At 56.6% G+C, this 16,372-nt stretch overlaps 19 non-coding genes across 19 annotated transcripts; all 19 read left to right on the top strand.

Moving 5' to 3' along the window:
* The first annotated feature begins 607 nt into the window (after window positions 1–607).
* Window positions 608–798, top strand: LOC136951069 (U2 spliceosomal RNA). The gene has a single exon (XR_010877571.1). It is a non-coding gene; the product is annotated as a U2 spliceosomal RNA (small nuclear RNA).
* A 788-nt stretch (window positions 799–1,586) lies between these two features.
* Window positions 1,587–1,704, top strand: LOC136951202 (U5 spliceosomal RNA). The gene has a single exon (XR_010877689.1). It is a non-coding gene; the product is annotated as a U5 spliceosomal RNA (small nuclear RNA).
* A 588-nt stretch (window positions 1,705–2,292) lies between these two features.
* On the top strand, window positions 2,293–2,483 carry LOC136951068 (U2 spliceosomal RNA). Its single transcript, XR_010877570.1, has one exon. It is a non-coding gene; the product is annotated as a U2 spliceosomal RNA (small nuclear RNA).
* A 790-nt stretch (window positions 2,484–3,273) lies between these two features.
* On the top strand, window positions 3,274–3,391 carry LOC136951200 (U5 spliceosomal RNA). The gene has a single exon (XR_010877687.1). It is a non-coding gene; the product is annotated as a U5 spliceosomal RNA (small nuclear RNA).
* Window positions 3,392–4,023: 632 nt separating this feature from the next.
* On the top strand, window positions 4,024–4,214 carry LOC136951066 (U2 spliceosomal RNA). The gene has a single exon (XR_010877569.1). It is a non-coding gene; the product is annotated as a U2 spliceosomal RNA (small nuclear RNA).
* Window positions 4,215–5,000: 786 nt separating this feature from the next.
* Window positions 5,001–5,118, top strand: LOC136951199 (U5 spliceosomal RNA). The gene has a single exon (XR_010877686.1). It is a non-coding gene; the product is annotated as a U5 spliceosomal RNA (small nuclear RNA).
* Window positions 5,119–5,706: 588 nt separating this feature from the next.
* Window positions 5,707–5,897, top strand: LOC136951065 (U2 spliceosomal RNA). The gene has a single exon (XR_010877568.1). It is a non-coding gene; the product is annotated as a U2 spliceosomal RNA (small nuclear RNA).
* Window positions 5,898–6,686: 789 nt separating this feature from the next.
* LOC136951198 (U5 spliceosomal RNA) lies at window positions 6,687–6,804 on the top strand. The gene has a single exon (XR_010877685.1). It is a non-coding gene; the product is annotated as a U5 spliceosomal RNA (small nuclear RNA).
* Window positions 6,805–7,172: 368 nt separating this feature from the next.
* Window positions 7,173–7,363, top strand: LOC136951064 (U2 spliceosomal RNA). Its single transcript, XR_010877567.1, has one exon. It is a non-coding gene; the product is annotated as a U2 spliceosomal RNA (small nuclear RNA).
* A 797-nt stretch (window positions 7,364–8,160) lies between these two features.
* LOC136951197 (U5 spliceosomal RNA) lies at window positions 8,161–8,278 on the top strand. Its single transcript, XR_010877684.1, has one exon. It is a non-coding gene; the product is annotated as a U5 spliceosomal RNA (small nuclear RNA).
* A 588-nt stretch (window positions 8,279–8,866) lies between these two features.
* LOC136951063 (U2 spliceosomal RNA) lies at window positions 8,867–9,057 on the top strand. The gene has a single exon (XR_010877566.1). It is a non-coding gene; the product is annotated as a U2 spliceosomal RNA (small nuclear RNA).
* Window positions 9,058–9,844: 787 nt separating this feature from the next.
* Window positions 9,845–9,962, top strand: LOC136951196 (U5 spliceosomal RNA). Its single transcript, XR_010877683.1, has one exon. It is a non-coding gene; the product is annotated as a U5 spliceosomal RNA (small nuclear RNA).
* Window positions 9,963–10,550: 588 nt separating this feature from the next.
* Window positions 10,551–10,741, top strand: LOC136951062 (U2 spliceosomal RNA). The gene has a single exon (XR_010877565.1). It is a non-coding gene; the product is annotated as a U2 spliceosomal RNA (small nuclear RNA).
* A 788-nt stretch (window positions 10,742–11,529) lies between these two features.
* On the top strand, window positions 11,530–11,647 carry LOC136951195 (U5 spliceosomal RNA). The gene has a single exon (XR_010877682.1). It is a non-coding gene; the product is annotated as a U5 spliceosomal RNA (small nuclear RNA).
* Window positions 11,648–12,235: 588 nt separating this feature from the next.
* LOC136951061 (U2 spliceosomal RNA) lies at window positions 12,236–12,426 on the top strand. Its single transcript, XR_010877564.1, has one exon. It is a non-coding gene; the product is annotated as a U2 spliceosomal RNA (small nuclear RNA).
* Window positions 12,427–13,217: 791 nt separating this feature from the next.
* LOC136951194 (U5 spliceosomal RNA) lies at window positions 13,218–13,335 on the top strand. The gene has a single exon (XR_010877681.1). It is a non-coding gene; the product is annotated as a U5 spliceosomal RNA (small nuclear RNA).
* A 763-nt stretch (window positions 13,336–14,098) lies between these two features.
* LOC136951060 (U2 spliceosomal RNA) lies at window positions 14,099–14,289 on the top strand. Its single transcript, XR_010877563.1, has one exon. It is a non-coding gene; the product is annotated as a U2 spliceosomal RNA (small nuclear RNA).
* An 800-nt stretch (window positions 14,290–15,089) lies between these two features.
* On the top strand, window positions 15,090–15,207 carry LOC136951193 (U5 spliceosomal RNA). The gene has a single exon (XR_010877680.1). It is a non-coding gene; the product is annotated as a U5 spliceosomal RNA (small nuclear RNA).
* A 632-nt stretch (window positions 15,208–15,839) lies between these two features.
* Window positions 15,840–16,030, top strand: LOC136951058 (U2 spliceosomal RNA). The gene has a single exon (XR_010877561.1). It is a non-coding gene; the product is annotated as a U2 spliceosomal RNA (small nuclear RNA).
* The last annotated feature ends 342 nt before the right edge of the window (window positions 16,031–16,372 follow it).

Genomic DNA, 16,372 nt, shown 5'->3' with positions numbered 1-16,372 from the left:
GCAGGGTGAGGTTGGCTTTGGGGTTAGGTGCGTGCCTGCGGGTAAGGCAGGTTTTGTCTTTGCTTCTTCTGTAGCTGTTTCAATTCTGTTGCCTTTTGGCCTGGGCTTTCCGCTTCCGTCCCTGCTTGTCCTGCGGCTTTTGGCCTGGGCTTTCCGCTTCCGTCCCTGCTTGTCCTGCGGCTTTTGGCCTGGGCTTTCCGCTTCCGTCCCTGCTTGTCCTGCGGCTTTTGGCCTGGGCTTTCCGCTTCCGTCCCTGCTTGTCCTGCGGCTTTTGGCCTGGGCTTTCCGCTTCCGTCCCTGCTTGTCCTGCGGCTTTTGGCCTGGGCTTTCCGCTTCCGTCCCTGCTTGTCCTGCGGCTTTTGGCCTGGGCTTTCCGCTTCCGTCCCTGCTTGTCCTGCGGCTTTTGGCCTGGGCTTTCCGCTTCCGTCCCTGCTTGTCCTGCGGCTTTTGGCCTGGGCTTTCCGCTTCCGTCCCTGCTTGTCCTGCGGCTTTTGGCCTCGGCTTTGGTTTTGGCTTTTGGTGGTTTCGGCCGTTCTCGGTGTGGTGACCGAGCGGCCCAGGTGGTGCACGGAGGGTCCGCGCGCCGGGGGCGTCCGATAATGCGGTCATCGCTTCTCGGCCTTTTGGCTAAGATCAAGTGTAGTATCTGTTCTTATCAGTTTAATATCTGATATGTCCTCCATGCGAGGACAACATATTAAACGGATTTTTGCAACAGGGAGTCGGAACAGGGGCTCGCTCCGTCCGCTCCGCGCATCGCCCCGGTATTGCAGCGTCTCCGGGAAGGGTGCAATCTTTCTAAGCGTGTCAAAGAGAAAAGCTAGTGAGGGAGGGAGGGAGGGAGGGAGGGAGGGAGGGAAGGAAGGAAGGAAGGAAGGAGGGAGGGAAGGAGGGAATGTCTGAATGAGTGAGGTTTGGGGGAGAGGGGTTTAGGTTAGGGCTAGGGTTTTTGGGGTGAGGGTCAAAAAACCCTCAAAAGGGGGGGGCCCCCCAACAAAGCGGAACAAGCGATCCCTACCAAAAAAACGGGGTGAAAAGGGGGTGTGGGCGGAGCCCTGTCGGCCGGTGGCGTTTTCCCGCCCTTTTAGATATAAAAAAAAAAAAAAAAAAAAAAAAAAAAAAAAAAGTGAGTGACTGAGTGAGTGAGTGACTGAGTGAGTGACTGAGTGAGTGAGTGACAGAGAGAGAGAGAGAGAGAGAGAGAGAGAGAGAGAGAGAGAGAGAGAGAGAGAGAGCTGGCTGACATTCAGCGGGGCCGAGGTGAAAAACTGGAAGGCAATCGGAATGAGTTTTTTATCGCCGTGTCAGTCGACACCAACACGGAGTGGACTGGCTGGAAGGCGCATACGATAAACACGTACGGATCTTAATGGAGAAAAAGCCATCAATGAAATGGAGAAAGTGCGGTAAGGAAAGAAAAGCCAAGCGGGCGGGCCGAGCCCCTCTGCGGCCCGTGGCGTTTCCGCGCCTTTTTTTTCCCGAGAAGGATGCGGTTCGCCCCGGTTCTCCCCGGTTCGCCCCCGCGGACGGGTGAGTCAGGGCCAACGGAGGGGTTGGGGGTAGGCCGTTTGGGTCGTTTCAAATCGACGCTCTGGTTCCCCTTCAGCACGCACAAGCCTTTCGCCTTTTACTAAAGACTTCCGTGGAGGGGAGCGCCGACGAGTGGAACGTGGTATTTTTGGGAGGCTTTGCCCGAGGGAGGGCAGAGCCTGATGGACGTGTGACAAAAGCAGGGTGAGGTTGGCTTTGGGGTTAGGTGCGTGCCTGCGGGTAAGGCAGGTTTTGTCTTTGCTTCTTCTGTAGCTGTTTCAATTCTGTTGCCTTTTGGCCTGGGCTTTCCGCTTCCGTCCCTGCTTGTCCTGCGGCTTTTGGCCTGGGCTTTCCGCTTCCGTCCCTGCTTGTCCTGCGGCTTTTGGCCTGGGCTTTCCGCTTCCGTCCCTGCTTGTCCTGCGGCTTTTGGCCTGGGCTTTCCGCTTCCGTCCCTGCTTGTCCTGCGGCTTTTGGCCTGGGCTTTCCGCTTCCGTCCCTGCTTGTCCTGCGGCTTTTGGCCTGGGCTTTCCGCTTCCGTCCCTGCTTGTCCTGCGGCTTTTGGCCTGGGCTTTCCGCTTCCGTCCCTGCTTGTCCTGCGGCTTTTGGCCTGGGCTTTCCGCTTCCGTCCCTGCTTGTCCTGCGGCTTTTGGCCTCGGCTTTGGTTTTGGCTTTTGGTGGTTTCGGCCGTTCTCGGTGTGGTGACCGAGCGGCCCAGGTGGTGCACGGAGGGTCCGCGCGCCGGGGGCGTCCGATAATGCGGTCATCGCTTCTCGGCCTTTTGGCTAAGATCAAGTGTAGTATCTGTTCTTATCAGTTTAATATCTGATATGTCCTCCATGCGAGGACAACATATTAAACGGATTTTTGCAACAGGGAGTCGGAACAGGGGCTCGCTCCGTCCGCTCCGCGCATCGCCCCGGTATTGCAGCGTCTCCGGGAAGGGTGCAATCTTTCTAAGCGTGTCAAAGAGAAAAGCTAGTGAGGGAGGGAGGGAGGGAGGGAGGGAGGGAGGGAGGGAAGGAAGGAAGGAAGGAAGGAGGGAGGGAAGGAGGGAATGTCTGAATGAGTGAGGTTTGGGGGAGAGGGGTTTAGGTTAGGGCTAGGGTTTTTGGGGTGAGGGTCAAAAAACCCTCAAAAGGGGGGGGCCCCCCAACAAAGCGGAACAAGCGATCCCTACCAAAAAAACGGGGTGAAAAGGGGGTGTGGGCGGAGCCCTGTCGGCCGGTGGCGTTTTCCCGCCCTTTTAGATATAAAAAAAAAAAAAAAAAAAAAAAAAAAAAAAAAAGTGAGTGACTGAGTGAGTGAGTGACTGAGTGAGTGACTGAGTGAGTGAGTGACAGAGAGAGAGAGAGAGAGAGAGAGAGAGAGAGAGAGAGAGAGAGAGAGAGAGAGCTGGCTGACATTCAGCGGGGCCGAGGTGAAAAACTGGAAGGCAATCGGAATGAGTTTTTTATCGCCGTGTCAGTCGACACCAACACGGAGTGGACTGGCTGGAAGGCGCATACGATAAACACGTACGGATCTTAATGGAGAAAAAGCCATCAATGAAATGGAGAAAGTGCGGTAAGGAAAGAAAAGCCAAGCGGGCGGGCCGAGCCCCTCTGCGGCCCGTGGCGTTTCCGCGCCTTTTTTTTCCCGAGAAGGATGCGGTTCGCCCCGGTTCTCCCCGGTTCGCCCCCGCGGACGGGTGAGTCAGGGCCAACGGAGGGGTTGGGGGTAGGCCGTTTGGGTCGTTTCAAATCGACGCTCTGGTTCCCCTTCAGCACGCACAAGCCTTTCGCCTTTTACTAAAGACTTCCGTGGAGGGGAGCGCCGACGAGTGGAACGTGGTATTTTTGGGAGGCTTTGCCCGAGGGAGGGCAGAGCCTGATGGACGTGTGACAAAAGCAGGGTGAGGTTGGCTTTGGGGTTAGGTGCGTGCCTGCGGGTAAGGCAGGTTTTGTCTTTGCTTCTTCTGTAGCTGTTTCAATTCTGTTGCCTTTTGGCCTGGGCTTTCCGCTTCCGTCCCTGCTTGTCCTGCGGCTTTTGGCCTGGGCTTTCCGCTTCCGTCCCTGCTTGTCCTGCGGCTTTTGGCCTGGGCTTTCCGCTTCCGTCCCTGCTTGTCCTGCGGCTTTTGGCCTGGGCTTTCCGCTTCCGTCCCTGCTTGTCCTGCGGCTTTTGGCCTGGGCTTTCCGCTTCCGTCCCTGCTTGTCCTGCGGCTTTTGGCCTGGGCTTTCCGCTTCCGTCCCTGCTTGTCCTGCGGCTTTTGGCCTGGGCTTTCCGCTTCCGTCCCTGCTTGTCCTGCGGCTTTTGGCCTGGGCTTTCCGCTTCCGTCCCTGCTTGTCCTGCGGCTTTTGGCCTGGGCTTTCCGCTTCCGTCCCTGCTTGTCCTGCGGCTTTTGGCCTCGGCTTTGGTTTTGGCTTTTGGTGGTTTCGGCCGTTCTCGGTGTGGTGACCGAGCGGCCCAGGTGGTGCACGGAGGGTCCGCGCGCCGGGGGCGTCCGATAATGCGGTCATCGCTTCTCGGCCTTTTGGCTAAGATCAAGTGTAGTATCTGTTCTTATCAGTTTAATATCTGATATGTCCTCCATGCGAGGACAACATATTAAACGGATTTTTGCAACAGGGAGTCGGAACAGGGGCTCGCTCCGTCCGCTCCGCGCATCGCCCCGGTATTGCAGCGTCTCCGGGAAGGGTGCAATCTTTCTAAGCGTGTCAAAGAGAAAAGCTAGTGAGGGAGGGAGGGAGGGAGGGAGGGAGGGAGGGAAGGAAGGAAGGAAGGAAGGAGGGAGGGAAGGAGGGAATGTCTGAATGAGTGAGGTTTGGGGGAGAGGGGTTTAGGTTAGGGCTAGGGTTTTTGGGGTGAGGGTCAAAAAACCCTCAAAAGGGGGGGGCCCCCCAACAAAGCGGAACAAGCGATCCCTACCAAAAAAACGGGGTGAAAAGGGGGTGTGGGCGGAGCCCTGTCGGCCGGTGGCGTTTTCCCGCCCTTTTAGATATAAAAAAAAAAAAAAAAAAAAAAAAAAAAAAAAAAGTGAGTGACTGAGTGAGTGAGTGACTGAGTGAGTGACTGAGTGAGTGAGTGACAGAGAGAGAGAGAGAGAGAGAGAGAGAGAGAGAGAGAGAGAGAGAGAGAGAGAGCTGGCTGACATTCAGCGGGGCCGAGGTGAAAAACTGGAAGGCAATCGGAATGAGTTTTTTATCGCCGTGTCAGTCGACACCAACACGGAGTGGACTGGCTGGAAGGCGCATACGATAAACACGTACGGATCTTAATGGAGAAAAAGCCATCAATGAAATGGAGAAAGTGCGGTAAGGAAAGAAAAGCCAAGCGGGCGGGCCGAGCCCCTCTGCGGCCCGTGGCGTTTCCGCGCCTTTTTTTTCCCGAGAAGGATGCGGTTCGCCCCGGTTCTCCCCGGTTCGCCCCCGCGGACGGGTGAGTCAGGGCCAACGGAGGGGTTGGGGGTAGGCCGTTTGGGTCGTTTCAAATCGACGCTCTGGTTCCCCTTCAGCACGCACAAGCCTTTCGCCTTTTACTAAAGACTTCCGTGGAGGGGAGCGCCGACGAGTGGAACGTGGTATTTTTGGGAGGCTTTGCCCGAGGGAGGGCAGAGCCTGATGGACGTGTGACAAAAGCAGGGTGAGGTTGGCTTTGGGGTTAGGTGCGTGCCTGCGGGTAAGGCAGGTTTTGTCTTTGCTTCTTCTGTAGCTGTTTCAATTCTGTTGCCTTTTGGCCTGGGCTTTCCGCTTCCGTCCCTGCTTGTCCTGCGGCTTTTGGCCTGGGCTTTCCGCTTCCGTCCCTGCTTGTCCTGCGGCTTTTGGCCTGGGCTTTCCGCTTCCGTCCCTGCTTGTCCTGCGGCTTTTGGCCTGGGCTTTCCGCTTCCGTCCCTGCTTGTCCTGCGGCTTTTGGCCTGGGCTTTCCGCTTCCGTCCCTGCTTGTCCTGCGGCTTTTGGCCTGGGCTTTCCGCTTCCGTCCCTGCTTGTCCTGCGGCTTTTGGCCTGGGCTTTCCGCTTCCGTCCCTGCTTGTCCTGCGGCTTTTGGCCTGGGCTTTCCGCTTCCGTCCCTGCTTGTCCTGCGGCTTTTGGCCTCGGCTTTGGTTTTGGCTTTTGGTGGTTTCGGCCGTTCTCGGTGTGGTGACCGAGCGGCCCAGGTGGTGCACGGAGGGTCCGCGCGCCGGGGGCGTCCGATAATGCGGTCATCGCTTCTCGGCCTTTTGGCTAAGATCAAGTGTAGTATCTGTTCTTATCAGTTTAATATCTGATATGTCCTCCATGCGAGGACAACATATTAAACGGATTTTTGCAACAGGGAGTCGGAACAGGGGCTCGCTCCGTCCGCTCCGCGCATCGCCCCGGTATTGCAGCGTCTCCGGGAAGGGTGCAATCTTTCTAAGCGTGTCAAAGAGAAAAGCTAGTGAGGGAGGGAGGGAGGGAGGGAGGGAGGGAGGGAGGGAAGGAAGGAAGGAAGGAAGGAGGGAGGGAAGGAGGGAATGTCTGAATGAGTGAGGTTTGGGGGAGAGGGGTTTAGGTTAGGGCTAGGGTTTTTGGGGTGAGGGTCAAAAAACCCTCAAAAGGGGGGGGCCCCCCAACAAAGCGGAACAAGCGATCCCTACCAAAAAAACGGGGTGAAAAGGGGGTGTGGGCGGAGCCCTGTCGGCCGGTGGCGTTTTCCCGCCCTTTTAGATATAAAAAAAAAAAAAAAAAAAAAAAAAAAAAAAAAGTGAGTGACTGAGTGAGTGAGTGACTGAGTGAGTGACTGAGTGAGTGAGTGACAGAGAGAGAGAGAGAGAGAGAGAGAGAGAGAGAGAGAGAGAGAGAGAGAGAGAGCTGGCTGACATTCAGCGGGGCCGAGGTGAAAAACTGGAAGGCAATCGGAATGAGTTTTTTATCGCCGTGTCAGTCGACACCAACACGGAGTGGACTGGCTGGAAGGCGCATACGATAAACACGTACGGATCTTAATGGAGAAAAAGCCATCAATGAAATGGAGAAAGTGCGGTAAGGAAAGAAAAGCCAAGCGGGCGGGCCGAGCCCCTCTGCGGCCCGTGGCGTTTCCGCGCCTTTTTTTTCCCGAGAAGGATGCGGTTCGCCCCGGTTCTCCCCGGTTCGCCCCCGCGGACGGGTGAGTCAGGGCCAACGGAGGGGTTGGGGGTAGGCCGTTTGGGTCGTTTCAAATCGACGCTCTGGTTCCCCTTCAGCACGCACAAGCCTTTCGCCTTTTACTAAAGACTTCCGTGGAGGGGAGCGCCGACGAGTGGAACGTGGTATTTTTGGGAGGCTTTGCCCGAGGGAGGGCAGAGCCTGATGGACGTGTGACAAAAGCAGGGTGAGGTTGGCTTTGGGGTTAGGTGCGTGCCTGCGGGTAAGGCAGGTTTTGTCTTTGCTTCTTCTGTAGCTGTTTCAATTCTGTTGCCTTTTGGCCTGGGCTTTCCGCTTCCGTCCCTGCTTGTCCTGCGGCTTTTGGCCTGGGCTTTCCGCTTCCGTCCCTGCTTGTCCTGCGGCTTTTGGCCTGGGCTTTCCGCTTCCGTCCCTGCTTGTCCTGCGGCTTTTGGCCTCGGCTTTGGTTTTGGCTTTTGGTGGTTTCGGCCGTTCTCGGTGTGGTGACCGAGCGGCCCAGGTGGTGCACGGAGGGTCCGCGCGCCGGGGGCGTCCGATAATGCGGTCATCGCTTCTCGGCCTTTTGGCTAAGATCAAGTGTAGTATCTGTTCTTATCAGTTTAATATCTGATATGTCCTCCATGCGAGGACAACATATTAAACGGATTTTTGCAACAGGGAGTCGGAACAGGGGCTCGCTCCGTCCGCTCCGCGCATCGCCCCGGTATTGCAGCGTCTCCGGGAAGGGTGCAATCTTTCTAAGCGTGTCAAAGAGAAAAGCTAGTGAGGGAGGGAGGGAGGGAGGGAGGGAGGGAGGGAGGGAGGGAGGGAAGGAAGGAAGGAAGGAAGGAGGGAGGGAAGGAGGGAATGTCTGAATGAGTGAGGTTTGGGGGAGAGGGGTTTAGGTTAGGGCTAGGGTTTTTGGGGTGAGGGTCAAAAAACCCTCAAAAGGGGGGGGCCCCCCAACAAAGCGGAACAAGCGATCCCTACCAAAAAAACGGGGTGAAAAGGGGGTGTGGGCGGAGCCCTGTCGGCCGGTGGCGTTTTCCCGCCCTTTTAGATATAAAAAAAAAAAAAAAAAAAAAAAAAAAAAAAAAGTGAGTGACTGAGTGAGTGAGTGACTGAGTGAGTGACTGAGTGAGTGAGTGACAGAGAGAGAGAGAGAGAGAGAGAGAGAGAGAGAGAGAGAGAGAGAGAGAGAGAGCTGGCTGACATTCAGCGGGGCCGAGGTGAAAAACTGGAAGGCAATCGGAATGAGTTTTTTATCGCCGTGTCAGTCGACACCAACACGGAGTGGACTGGCTGGAAGGCGCATACGATAAACACGTACGGATCTTAATGGAGAAAAAGCCATCAATGAAATGGAGAAAGTGCGGTAAGGAAAGAAAAGCCAAGCGGGCGGGCCGAGCCCCTCTGCGGCCCGTGGCGTTTCCGCGCCTTTTTTTTCCCGAGAAGGATGCGGTTCGCCCCGGTTCTCCCCGGTTCGCCCCCGCGGACGGGTGAGTCAGGGCCAACGGAGGGGTTGGGGGTAGGCCGTTTGGGTCGTTTCAAATCGACGCTCTGGTTCCCCTTCAGCACGCACAAGCCTTTCGCCTTTTACTAAAGACTTCCGTGGAGGGGAGCGCCGACGAGTGGAACGTGGTATTTTTGGGAGGCTTTGCCCGAGGGAGGGCAGAGCCTGATGGACGTGTGACAAAAGCAGGGTGAGGTTGGCTTTGGGGTTAGGTGCGTGCCTGCGGGTAAGGCAGGTTTTGTCTTTGCTTCTTCTGTAGCTGTTTCAATTCTGTTGCCTTTTGGCCTGGGCTTTCCGCTTCCGTCCCTGCTTGTCCTGCGGCTTTTGGCCTGGGCTTTCCGCTTCCGTCCCTGCTTGTCCTGCGGCTTTTGGCCTGGGCTTTCCGCTTCCGTCCCTGCTTGTCCTGCGGCTTTTGGCCTGGGCTTTCCGCTTCCGTCCCTGCTTGTCCTGCGGCTTTTGGCCTGGGCTTTCCGCTTCCGTCCCTGCTTGTCCTGCGGCTTTTGGCCTGGGCTTTCCGCTTCCGTCCCTGCTTGTCCTGCGGCTTTTGGCCTGGGCTTTCCGCTTCCGTCCCTGCTTGTCCTGCGGCTTTTGGCCTGGGCTTTCCGCTTCCGTCCCTGCTTGTCCTGCGGCTTTTGGCCTCGGCTTTGGTTTTGGCTTTTGGTGGTTTCGGCCGTTCTCGGTGTGGTGACCGAGCGGCCCAGGTGGTGCACGGAGGGTCCGCGCGCCGGGGGCGTCCGATAATGCGGTCATCGCTTCTCGGCCTTTTGGCTAAGATCAAGTGTAGTATCTGTTCTTATCAGTTTAATATCTGATATGTCCTCCATGCGAGGACAACATATTAAACGGATTTTTGCAACAGGGAGTCGGAACAGGGGCTCGCTCCGTCCGCTCCGCGCATCGCCCCGGTATTGCAGCGTCTCCGGGAAGGGTGCAATCTTTCTAAGCGTGTCAAAGAGAAAAGCTAGTGAGGGAGGGAGGGAGGGAGGGAGGGAGGGAGGGAAGGAAGGAAGGAAGGAAGGAGGGAGGGAAGGAGGGAATGTCTGAATGAGTGAGGTTTGGGGGAGAGGGGTTTAGGTTAGGGCTAGGGTTTTTGGGGTGAGGGTCAAAAAACCCTCAAAAGGGGGGGGCCCCCCAACAAAGCGGAACAAGCGATCCCTACCAAAAAAACGGGGTGAAAAGGGGGTGTGGGCGGAGCCCTGTCGGCCGGTGGCGTTTTCCCGCCCTTTTAGATATAAAAAAAAAAAAAAAAAAAAAAAAAAAAAAAAAGTGAGTGACTGAGTGAGTGAGTGACTGAGTGAGTGACTGAGTGAGTGAGTGACAGAGAGAGAGAGAGAGAGAGAGAGAGAGAGAGAGAGAGAGAGAGAGAGAGAGAGAGCTGGCTGACATTCAGCGGGGCCGAGGTGAAAAACTGGAAGGCAATCGGAATGAGTTTTTTATCGCCGTGTCAGTCGACACCAACACGGAGTGGACTGGCTGGAAGGCGCATACGATAAACACGTACGGATCTTAATGGAGAAAAAGCCATCAATGAAATGGAGAAAGTGCGGTAAGGAAAGAAAAGCCAAGCGGGCGGGCCGAGCCCCTCTGCGGCCCGTGGCGTTTCCGCGCCTTTTTTTTCCCGAGAAGGATGCGGTTCGCCCCGGTTCTCCCCGGTTCGCCCCCGCGGACGGGTGAGTCAGGGCCAACGGAGGGGTTGGGGGTAGGCCGTTTGGGTCGTTTCAAATCGACGCTCTGGTTCCCCTTCAGCACGCACAAGCCTTTCGCCTTTTACTAAAGACTTCCGTGGAGGGGAGCGCCGACGAGTGGAACGTGGTATTTTTGGGAGGCTTTGCCCGAGGGAGGGCAGAGCCTGATGGACGTGTGACAAAAGCAGGGTGAGGTTGGCTTTGGGGTTAGGTGCGTGCCTGCGGGTAAGGCAGGTTTTGTCTTTGCTTCTTCTGTAGCTGTTTCAATTCTGTTGCCTTTTGGCCTGGGCTTTCCGCTTCCGTCCCTGCTTGTCCTGCGGCTTTTGGCCTGGGCTTTCCGCTTCCGTCCCTGCTTGTCCTGCGGCTTTTGGCCTGGGCTTTCCGCTTCCGTCCCTGCTTGTCCTGCGGCTTTTGGCCTGGGCTTTCCGCTTCCGTCCCTGCTTGTCCTGCGGCTTTTGGCCTGGGCTTTCCGCTTCCGTCCCTGCTTGTCCTGCGGCTTTTGGCCTGGGCTTTCCGCTTCCGTCCCTGCTTGTCCTGCGGCTTTTGGCCTGGGCTTTCCGCTTCCGTCCCTGCTTGTCCTGCGGCTTTTGGCCTGGGCTTTCCGCTTCCGTCCCTGCTTGTCCTGCGGCTTTTGGCCTCGGCTTTGGTTTTGGCTTTTGGTGGTTTCGGCCGTTCTCGGTGTGGTGACCGAGCGGCCCAGGTGGTGCACGGAGGGTCCGCGCGCCGGGGGCGTCCGATAATGCGGTCATCGCTTCTCGGCCTTTTGGCTAAGATCAAGTGTAGTATCTGTTCTTATCAGTTTAATATCTGATATGTCCTCCATGCGAGGACAACATATTAAACGGATTTTTGCAACAGGGAGTCGGAACAGGGGCTCGCTCCGTCCGCTCCGCGCATCGCCCCGGTATTGCAGCGTCTCCGGGAAGGGTGCAATCTTTCTAAGCGTGTCAAAGAGAAAAGCTAGTGAGGGAGGGAGGGAGGGAGGGAGGGAGGGAGGGAAGGAAGGAAGGAAGGAAGGAGGGAGGGAAGGAGGGAATGTCTGAATGAGTGAGGTTTGGGGGAGAGGGGTTTAGGTTAGGGCTAGGGTTTTTGGGGTGAGGGTCAAAAAACCCTCAAAAGGGGGGGGCCCCCCAACAAAGCGGAACAAGCGATCCCTACCAAAAAAACGGGGTGAAAAGGGGGTGTGGGCGGAGCCCTGTCGGCCGGTGGCGTTTTCCCGCCCTTTTAGATATAAAAAAAAAAAAAAAAAAAAAAAAAAAAAAAAAAGTGAGTGACTGAGTGAGTGAGTGACTGAGTGAGTGACTGAGTGAGTGAGTGACAGAGAGAGAGAGAGAGAGAGAGAGAGAGAGAGAGAGAGAGAGAGAGAGAGAGAGAGCTGGCTGACATTCAGCGGGGCCGAGGTGAAAAACTGGAAGGCAATCGGAATGAGTTTTTTATCGCCGTGTCAGTCGACACCAACACGGAGTGGACTGGCTGGAAGGCGCATACGATAAACACGTACGGATCTTAATGGAGAAAAAGCCATCAATGAAATGGAGAAAGTGCGGTAAGGAAAGAAAAGCCAAGCGGGCGGGCCGAGCCCCTCTGCGGCCCGTGGCGTTTCCGCGCCTTTTTTTTCCCGAGAAGGATGCGGTTCGCCCCGGTTCTCCCCGGTTCGCCCCCGCGGACGGGTGAGTCAGGGCCAACGGAGGGGTTGGGGGTAGGCCGTTTGGGTCGTTTCAAATCGACGCTCTGGTTCCCCTTCAGCACGCACAAGCCTTTCGCCTTTTACTAAAGACTTCCGTGGAGGGGAGCGCCGACGAGTGGAACGTGGTATTTTTGGGAGGCTTTGCCCGAGGGAGGGCAGAGCCTGATGGACGTGTGACAAAAGCAGGGTGAGGTTGGCTTTGGGGTTAGGTGCGTGCCTGCGGGTAAGGCAGGTTTTGTCTTTGCTTCTTCTGTAGCTGTTTCAATTCTGTTGCCTTTTGGCCTGGGCTTTCCGCTTCCGTCCCTGCTTGTCCTGCGGCTTTTGGCCTGGGCTTTCCGCTTCCGTCCCTGCTTGTCCTGCGGCTTTTGGCCTGGGCTTTCCGCTTCCGTCCCTGCTTGTCCTGCGGCTTTTGGCCTGGGCTTTCCGCTTCCGTCCCTGCTTGTCCTGCGGCTTTTGGCCTGGGCTTTCCGCTTCCGTCCCTGCTTGTCCTGCGGCTTTTGGCCTGGGCTTTCCGCTTCCGTCCCTGCTTGTCCTGCGGCTTTTGGCCTGGGCTTTCCGCTTCCGTCCCTGCTTGTCCTGCGGCTTTTGGCCTGGGCTTTCCGCTTCCGTCCCTGCTTGTCCTGCGGCTTTTGGCCTCGGCTTTGGTTTTGGCTTTTGGTGGTTTCGGCCGTTCTCGGTGTGGTGACCGAGCGGCCCAGGTGGTGCACGGAGGGTCCGCGCGCCGGGGGCGTCCGATAATGCGGTCATCGCTTCTCGGCCTTTTGGCTAAGATCAAGTGTAGTATCTGTTCTTATCAGTTTAATATCTGATATGTCCTCCATGCGAGGACAACATATTAAACGGATTTTTGCAACAGGGAGTCGGAACAGGGGCTCGCTCCGTCCGCTCCGCGCATCGCCCCGGTATTGCAGCGTCTCCGGGAAGGGTGCAATCTTTCTAAGCGTGTCAAAGAGAAAAGCTAGTGAGGGAGGGAGGGAGGGAGGGAGGGAGGGAGGGAGGGAAGGAAGGAAGGAAGGAAGGAGGGAGGGAAGGAGGGAATGTCTGAATGAGTGAGGTTTGGGGGAGAGGGGTTTAGGTTAGGGCTAGGGTTTTTGGGGTGAGGGTCAAAAAACCCTCAAAAGGGGGGGGCCCCCCAACAAAGCGGAACAAGCGATCCCTACCAAAAAAACGGGGTGAAAAGGGGGTGTGGGCGGAGCCCTGTCGGCCGGTGGCGTTTTCCCGCCCTTTTAGATATAAAAAAAAAAAAAAAAAAAAAAAAAAAAAAAAAGTGAGTGACTGAGTGAGTGAGTGACTGAGTGAGTGACTGAGTGAGTGAGTGACAGAGAGAGAGAGAGAGAGAGAGAGAGAGAGAGAGAGAGAGAGAGAGAGAGAGAGAGCTGGCTGACATTCAGCGGGGCCGAGGTGAAAAACTGGAAGGCAATCGGAATGAGTTTTTTATCGCCGTGTCAGTCGACACCAACACGGAGTGGACTGGCTGGAAGGCGCATACGATAAACACGTACGGATCTTAATGGAGAAAAAGCCATCAATGAAATGGAGAAAGTGCGGTAAGGAAAGAAAAGCCAAGCGGGCGGGCCGAGCCCCTCTGCGGCCCGTGGCGTTTCCGCGCCTTTTTTTTCCCGAGAAGGATGCGGTTCGCCCCGGTTCTCCCCGGTTCGCCCCCGCGGACGGGTGAGTCAGGGCCAACGGAGGGGTTGGGGGTAGGCCGTTTGGGTCGTTTCAAATCGACGCTCTGGTTCCCCTTCAGCACGCACAAGCCTTTCGCCTTTTACTAAAGACTTCCGTGGAGGGGAGCGCCGACGAGTGGAACGTGGTATTTTTGGGAGGCTTTGCCCGAGGGAGGGCAGAGCCTGATGGACGTGTGACAAAAGCAGGGTGAGGTTGGCTTGGGGTTAGGTGCGTGCCTGCGGGTAAGGCAGGTTTTGTCTTTGCTTCTTCTGTAGCTGTTTCAATTCTGTTGCCTTTTGGCCTGGGCTTTCCGCTTCCGTCCCTGCTTGTCCTGCGGCTTTTGGCCTGGGCTTTCCGCTTCCGTCCCTGCTTGTCCTGCGGCTTTTGGCCTGGGCTTTCCGCTTCCGTCCCTGCTTGTCCTGCGGCTTTTGGCCTGGGCTTTCCGCTTCCGTCCCTGCTTGTCCTGCGGCTTTTGGCCTGGGCTTTCCGCTTCCGTCCCTGCTTGTCCTGCGGCTTTTGGCCTGGGCTTTCCGCTTCCGTCCCTGCTTGTCCTGCGGCTTTTGGCCTGGGCTTTCCGCTTCCGTCCCTGCTTGTCCTGCGGCTTTTGGCCTGGGCTTTCCGCTTCCGTCCCTGCTTGTCCTGCGGCTTTTGGCCTGGGCTTTCCGCTTCCGTCCCTGCTTGTCCTGCGGCTTTTGGCCTGGGCTTTCCGCTTCCGTCCCTGCTTGTCCTGCGGCTTTTGGCCTGGGCTTTCCGCTTCCGTCCCTGCTTGTCCTGCGGCTTTTGGCCTGGGCTTTCCGCTTCCGTCCCTGCTTGTCCTGCGGCTTTTGGCCTCGGCTTTGGTTTTGGCTTTTGGTGGTTTCGGCCGTTCTCGGTGTGGTGACCGAGCGGCCCAGGTGGTGCACGGAGGGTCCGCGCGCCGGGGGCGTCCGATAATGCGGTCATCGCTTCTCGGCCTTTTGGCTAAGATCAAGTGTAGTATCTGTTCTTATCAGTTTAATATCTGATATGTCCTCCATGCGAGGACAACATATTAAACGGATTTTTGCAACAGGGAGTCGGAACAGGGGCTCGCTCCGTCCGCTCCGCGCATCGCCCCGGTATTGCAGCGTCTCCGGGAAGGGTGCAATCTTTCTAAGCGTGTCAAAGAGAAAAGCTAGTGAGGGAGGGAGGGAGGGAGGGAGGGAGGGAGGGAGGGAGGGAGGGAAGGAAGGAAGGAAGGAAGGAGGGAGGGAAGGAGGGAATGTCTGAATGAGTGAGGTTTGGGGGAGAGGGGTTTAGGTTAGGGCTAGGGTTTTTGGGGTGAGGGTCAAAAAACCCTCAAAAGGGGGGGGCCCCCCAACAAAGCGGAACAAGCGATCCCTACCAAAAAAACGGGGTGAAAAGGGGGTGTGGGCGGAGCCCTGTCGGCCGGTGGCGTTTTCCCGCCCTTTTAGATATAAAAAAAAAAAAAAAAAAAAAAAAAAAAAAAAAAGTGAGTGACTGAGTGAGTGAGTGACTGAGTGAGTGACTGAGTGAGTGAGTGACAGAGAGAGAGAGAGAGAGAGAGAGAGAGAGAGAGAGAGAGAGAGAGAGAGAGAGAGCTGGCTGACATTCAGCGGGGCCGAGGTGAAAAACTGGAAGGCAATCGGAATGAGTTTTTTATCGCCGTGTCAGTCGACACCAACACGGAGTGGACTGGCTGGAAGGCGCATACGATAAACACGTACGGATCTTAATGGAGAAAAAGCCATCAATGAAATGGAGAAAGTGCGGTAAGGAAAGAAAAGCCAAGCGGGCGGGCCGAGCCCCTCTGCGGCCCGTGGCGTTTCCGCGCCTTTTTTTTCCCGAGAAGGATGCGGTTCGCCCCGGTTCTCCCCGGTTCGCCCCCGCGGACGGGTGAGTCAGGGCCAACGGAGGGGTTGGGGGTAGGCCGTTTGGGTCGTTTCAAATCGACGCTCTGGTTCCCCTTCAGCACGCACAAGCCTTTCGCCTTTTACTAAAGACTTCCGTGGAGGGGAGCGCCGACGAGTGGAACGTGGTATTTTTGGGAGGCTTTGCCCGAGGGAGGGCAGAGCCTGATGGACGTGTGACAAAAGCAGGGTGAGGTTGGCTTTGGGGTTAGGTGCGTGCCTGCGGGTAAGGCAGGTTTTGTCTTTGCTTCTTCTGTAGCTGTTTCAATTCTGTTGCCTTTTGGCCTGGGCTTTCCGCTTCCGTCCCTGCTTGTCCTGCGGCTTTTGGCCTGGGCTTTCCGCTTCCGTCCCTGCTTGTCCTGCGGCTTTTGGCCTGGGCTTTCCGCTTCCGTCCCTGCTTGTCCTGCGGCTTTTGGCCTGGGCTTTCCGCTTCCGTCCCTGCTTGTCCTGCGGCTTTTGGCCTGGGCTTTCCGCTTCCGTCCCTGCTTGTCCTGCGGCTTTTGGCCTGGGCTTTCCGCTTCCGTCCCTGCTTGTCCTGCGGCTTTTGGCCTGGGCTTTCCGCTTCCGTCCCTGCTTGTCCTGCGGCTTTTGGCCTGGGCTTTCCGCTTCCGTCCCTGCTTGTCCTGCGGCTTTTGGCCTGGGCTTTCCGCTTCCGTCCCTGCTTGTCCTGCGGCTTTTGGCCTCGGCTTTGGTTTTGGCTTTTGGTGGTTTCGGCCGTTCTCGGTGTGGTGACCGAGCGGCCCAGGTGGTGCACGGAGGGTCCGCGCGCCGGGGGCGTCCGATAATGCGGTCATCGCTTCTCGGCCTTTTGGCTAAGATCAAGTGTAGTATCTGTTCTTATCAGTTTAATATCTGATATGTCCTCCATGCGAGGACAACATATTAAACGGATTTTTGCAACAGGGAGTCGGAACAGGGGCTCGCTCCGTCCGCTCCGCGCATCGCCCCGGTATTGCAGCGTCTCCGGGAAGGGTGCAATCTTTCTAAGCGTGTCAAAGAGAAAAGCTAGTGAGGGAGGGAGGGAGGGAGGGAGGGAGGGAGGGAGGGAGGGAAGGAAGGAAGGAAGGAAGGAGGGAGGGAAGGAGGGAATGTCTGAATGAGTGAGGTTTGGGGGAGAGGGGTTTAGGTTAGGGCTAGGGTTTTTGGGGTGAGGGTCAAAAAACCCTCAAAAGGGGGGGGCCCCCCAACAAAGCGGAACAAGCGATCCCTACCAAAAAAACGGGGTGAAAAGGGGGTGTGGGCGGAGCCCTGTCGGCCGGTGGCGTTTTCCCGCCCTTTTAGATATAAAAAAAAAAAAAAAAAAAAAAAAAAAAAAAAAAGTGAGT

Source organism: Osmerus mordax, chromosome 10, assembly GCF_038355195.1.
Source record: "Osmerus mordax isolate fOsmMor3 chromosome 10, fOsmMor3.pri, whole genome shotgun sequence".
Classification (NCBI taxonomy): domain Eukaryota; kingdom Metazoa; phylum Chordata; class Actinopteri; order Osmeriformes; family Osmeridae; genus Osmerus; species Osmerus mordax.
Note: the sequence above shows the minus strand (reverse complement) of the source record. Positions and strands in the feature narration are given on the sequence as shown.